We start from the raw sequence: 6,064 nt of genomic DNA on the forward strand, positions 1-6,064 counted from the left end.
TGATTAGGAATTGCCTAGTAAAGATGAAATTATTGGTCTTGCTTCTATTGCCGTGCCTCCTAATGATCCTTTAGAACAATATTTGCTAGACCGTAAAAATGATATGTTTATGAATGAAAGAAGGGAAATAGATGAAGTATTCTTTAAACAGAGACCTATTCTGGAACACAACTTGCCTGTTGAAATCATAGGGGATCCTCCTCCACCCAAGGGTGATCCCGTGTTTGAGCTTAAACCATTACCTGATACTCTTAAATATGCTTATCTTGATGAAAAGAAGATATATCCTGTTATTATTAGTGCTAACCTTTCAGAGCGTGAAGAAGAGAAATTATTGAAAACTCTGAAGAAGCACTGTGATGCTATTGGATATACTCTCGATGATCTTAAGGGCATTAGTCCCACTCTATGCCAACACAAAATAAATTTGGAGAAAGATGCCAAACCAGTTATTGATCACCAACGACGACTAAATCCTAAAATGAAAGAAGTGGTAAGAAAGGAAATATTAAAGCTCCTTGAGGCAGGTATAATTTATCCTCTTGCTGATAGTCAGTGGGTAAGTCCTGTCCATTGTGTCCCTAAGAAGGGAGGGATTACTGTCGTTCCTAATGATAAAGATGAATTGATTCCGCAAAGAATTATTACAGGTTATAGGATGGTAATTGATTTCCGTAAATTAAATAAAGCTACTAAAAAAGATCATTATCCTTTGCCATTCATAGATCAAATGCTAGAAAGATTATCCAAACATACACATTTTTGCTTTCTTGATAGTTACTCTAGTTTCTCTCAAATACCTGTGTCAGCTGATGATCAAGCAAAGACCACTTTTACTTGCCCTTTCGGTACTTTTGCTTATAGACGTATGCCTTTTGGCTTATGTAATGCACCTGCTACCTTTCAAAGATGCATGATGGCTATATTCTCTGATTTTTGTGAAATGATATGTGAGGTTTTCATGGACGATTTTTCCGTTTATGGATCCTCTTTTGATGATTGCTTGAGCAACCTTGATCGAGTTTTGTAGAGATGTGAAGAAACTAATCTTGTCTTGAATTGGGAGAAGTGCCACTTTATGGTTAATGAAGGCATTATTTTGGGGCATAAAATTTCTGAAAGAGGTATTGAAGTTGATAGAGCTAAAGTGGATGCTATTGAAAAGATGCCATGTCCCAAGGACATCAAAGGTATAAGAATTTTTCTTGGCCATGCCGGTTTTTATAGGAGGTTCATTAAGGACTTCTCAAAAATTTCTCAGCCTCTGACTAATCTATTACAAAAAGATATACCATTTGTCTTTGATGATGATTGTGTAGAAGCATTTGAAATACTTAAGAAAGCATTAATTTCTGCACCTATCGTTCAGCCACCCGATTGGAATTTACCCTTCGAAATCATCTGTGATGCTAGTGATTATGCTGTAGGTGCTGTTCTAGGGCAAAGAGTTGATAAGAAATTAAATGTTATTCAATATGCTAGTAAAAATCTAGACAATGCCAGAGAAATTATGCTACTACTGAAAAATAATTCTTAGCAGTTGTATTTGCTTGTGATAAGTTCAGACCTTATATTGTTGATTCTAAAGTAACTATCCACACTGATCATGTTGCTATTAAATATCTTATGGAAAAGAAAGATGCTAAACCTAGACTTATTAGATGGGTTCTCTTGCTACAAGAATTTGATTTGCATATTATTGATAGAAAGGGAGCTGAGAACCCCGTTGCAGATAACTTGTCTAGGTTAGACAATGTTCTTGATGACCCACTACCTATTGATGATTTCTTTCCTGATGAACAATTAAATGTCATAAATGCTTCTCGTACTGCTCCATGGTATGCTGATTATGCTAATTACATTGTTGCTAAATTTATACCACCTAGTTTCACGTACCAGCAAAAGAAAAAGTTTTTCTATGATTTAAGACATTACTTCTGGGATGACCCACATCTTTATAAAGAAGGAGTAGATTGTGTTATTAGGCGTTATGTGTCTGAGCATGGACAGGAACAGATCCTTCGCAAGTGTCACTCCGAGGCTTACGGAGGACACCACGCTGGATATAGAACTGCACATAAGGTATTGCAATCCGGTTTTTATTGGCCTACTCTCTTCAAGGATGCTCGTAAGTTTGTATTTTCTTGTGATGAATGTCAAAGGATTGGTAATATTAGTAGATGTCACAAAATGCCTATGAATTATTCACTTGTTATTGAACCATTTGATGTTTGGGGCTTTGATTATATGGGACCTTTTCCTTCCTCTAATGGATATACACATATTTTAGTTGCTGTTGATTACGTTACTAAGTGGGTAGAAGCTATTCCAACTAGTAGTGCTGATCATAACACCTCTATTAAGATGCTTAAAGAAGTTATTTTTCCGAGGTTTGGAGTCCCTAGATATTTAATGACTGATGGTGGTTCACATTTCATTCATGGTTCTTTTCATAAGATGCTTGCTAAGTATGACGTTAATCATAGAATTGCATCTCCATATCACCCACAGTCCAGTGGTCAAGTAGAATTGAGTAATAGAGAGCTCAAATTAATTTTGCAAATGACTGTTAATAGATCTAGAAAGAATTGGTCCAAGAAACTTGATGATGCATTATGGGCCTATAGAACTGCATATAAATCCTATGGGTATGTCTCCGTATAATATGGTTTATGGAAAAGCATGCCACTTACCACTCGAATTAGAACATAAGGCATATTGGGCCATTAAAGAGCTCAATTATGATTTCAAACTTGCCAGAAGAGGTTGTTATTTGACATTAGCTCACTTGATGAATGGAGAACCCAAGCCTATGAGAATGCCAAGTTGTTCAAAGAAAAAGTTAAAAGATGGCATGACAAAAGGATACAAAAGCATGAGTTTAATGTAGGTGATTATGTATTGTTATACAACTCTCGTTTAAGATTTTTTGCAGGAAAACTTCTCTCTAAATGGGAAGGTCCTTACGTTATTGAGGAGGTCTATCGTTCCGGTGCCATAAAAATCAACAACTTCGAAGGCACAAATCCAAAGGTGGTGAACGGTCAAAGAATCAAACATTATATCTCAGGTAATCCTATAAATGTTGAAACTAATGTTATCAAAACCGTAACCCCGAAGGAATACATAAGGGACACTTTCCAGAACGTTTCAGACTCCGAAAAGGAATAGGTACGTGGTACGGTAAGTAAACCGATTCCAAAACAGTTCTAATGGCAATTTTTCTCCGTTTTGGAATATTTAGAAAAATAGGAAAATAAGAAGAAGTCCGGGAAGGACACGAGGCTTCCACGAGGGTGGGAGGCGCGCCCTACCCCCCTGGGCGCGCCCCCTGCCTCGTGGGCACCTCGTGTGCTCTTCGGACTCCGTTTTCTTGCACAATACTTCTTTTGGTTGGTAAAAATTCATTATATAATCTCCCAAAGGTTTTGACTCTCGTATCATGCAAATATCCTTTGTTTTTGTTTCGAGCTGTTTCTGCCACAGATTTGGAGCAAGATGTCATCTCAGGATTCCGACGGAGAGAGCTATGTCTCACACCTCATTGCTGACCCAAAGACCTATGGGGATCTATCTCCTTGTGGTCGAACTACGGATGAGGAGGAGGATGCCCATTTGATGAGGATTAACGATTCAAGCTCAGAGGAGGAGGATGTCCCTCTACCTCAACCTGGGGATATGCACGTGAAGTTCAAGAAGTCTAGTCTCCCTAAGAGGGCTAAACTATCTAACAATCGATCTATTCCTTCTCGTTTTCGACAGAAAAGCAAAGGAGATTTATGTCACAAGATCTTGAAGCTGGAATCGGAGGTCGATGATTTAAAGGAGGAAATTGCTCTTCTCAATTACAACATGAAGAAGCTGAAAGCACAATTTACATCATCAACAACTCCATCGTCGCCACCTCCGAAGAAGGAGACATGTATGGGCACTCCGCTTGGCAACTGCCAAGCTTGGGGAGGTGCCCCGGTATCGTATCACCATCACACTCCTATCTTTACCGTTTTTCTTAGTTCGATCCTTTTAGTAATATCTTGATCTAGTAGAATAAAGTTTTAGTATGATCTAGTTTTGAGTTTTGCTTTATGATCCTTCTATGTAATCAAGCCCGTGAGCTATATAATAAAGAATAGTGTTGAATCAAGGGCTTGATTATCTTGCTATGATCTTGAGGGAATAAAAGAAAAAGAAAGAACAAAAAGAAATAAAAAGAGATCATATTGATCTTATGGAGAGTAATGACTTCACATATAGAGTATGATGATTAAAAGTTGTTGAGAGTTGACAAACATAGTTTTGGTCATCGTTGCAATTAATAGGAAGTAACAAAGAAAGAGAGGTTTCACATATAAATATACTATCTTGGACATCTTTTATGATTGTGAGCACTCATTAAAATATGACATGCTAAAGAGTTGATGTTGGACAAGGAAGACAACGTAATGGGTTATGTTTCCTATATCTGAAATAAAGTATATTGTCATGGATCATCCAACATGTTGAGCTTGCCTTTCTCCCTCATGCTAGCCAAATTCTTTGCACCAAGTAGAGATACTACTTGTGCTTCCAAACACCCTTAAACCCAGTTTTGCCATGAGAGTCCACCATATCTACCTATGGATTGAGTAAGATCCTTCAAGTAAGTTGTCATCGGTGCAAGCAATAAAAATTGCTCTCTAAATATGTATGACTCATTAGTGTGGGAGAAAATAAGCTTTATACGATCTTGTTATGTGGAAGAAATAAAAGCAACAGAATGCATAATAAAGGTCCATATCACAAGTGGCAATATAAAGTGATGTTCTTTTGCATTAAGATTTTGTGCATCCAACCCTGAAAGCGCATGACAACCTCTGCTTCCCTCTGCGAAGGGCCTATCTTTTACTTTTATCTCTTAACCTTATGCAAGAGTCATGGTGATCTTCACCTTTCCTTTTTACATTTTATCCTTTGGCAAGCACAGTGTGTTGGAAAGATCCTGATATATATATATATATATATCCAATTGGATGTAAGTTGGCATGAACTATTATTGTTGACATTACCCTTGAGGTAAAAGGTTGGGAGGCGAAACTATAAGCCCCTATCTTTCTCTGTGTCCGATTAAAACTCCGTAACCACAAGTATTGCGTGAGTGTTAGCAATTGTGAAAGACTAAATGGTAGTTGAGTATGTGGACTTGCTGAAAAGCTCTTACATAGACTCTTTTTGATGTTACGATAAATTGCAATTGCCTCAATGACTGAGATTATAGTTTGTTAGTTCTCAATGAAGTTTCTGGTTCATACTTGACATTGTGAATAGATTATTACTTGAGCATAAGAAATAATATGACAATATATATATATGGTGTTGTTATAAGAATGATCATGATGCCCTCATGTCCGTATTTTATTTTATCGACACCTCTATCTCTAAACATGTGGACATATTTATCGTTATCGGCTTCCGCTTGAGGACAAGCGAGGTCTAAGCTTGGGGGAGTTGATATGTCCATTTTGCATCATGCTTTTATATCGATATTTATTGCATTATGGGCTGTTATTACACATTATGTCACAATACTTATGCCTATTCTTTCTTATTTTACAAGGTTTACATGAAGAGAGAGAATGCCGGCAGTTGGAATTCTGGGCTGGAAAAGGAGCAAATATTAGAGACCTATTCTGCACAACTCCAAACGTCCTGAAACTCCACGGAAGTTATTTTTGGAAATAATAAAAAATATTGAGCAAAGAAAATACCAGAGGGGGCCCACACCCTGGCCACGAGGGTGGGGGGCGCACCCCCTACCTCGTGGGCCCCCTGGTGGCCCTCTGGTGCACATCTTCTGCTATATGAAGTCTTTCGTCCGAGAAAAAAATCATAAGCAAGCTTTCGGGACGAGACTCCGCCACCACGAGGCGGAACCTTGGCGGAACCAATCTAGGGCTCTAGCGGAGCTGTTGTGCCAGGGACACTTCCCTCTGGGAGGGGGAAATCATCGCCATCGTCATCACCAACGATCCTCTCATCGGGAGGGGGTCCATCTTCATCAACATCTTCACCAGCACCATCTCCTCTC

Source organism: Aegilops tauschii, chromosome 1, assembly GCF_002575655.3.
Source record: "Aegilops tauschii subsp. strangulata cultivar AL8/78 chromosome 1, Aet v6.0, whole genome shotgun sequence".
In the NCBI taxonomy this organism is placed as follows: domain Eukaryota; kingdom Viridiplantae; phylum Streptophyta; class Magnoliopsida; order Poales; family Poaceae; genus Aegilops; species Aegilops tauschii.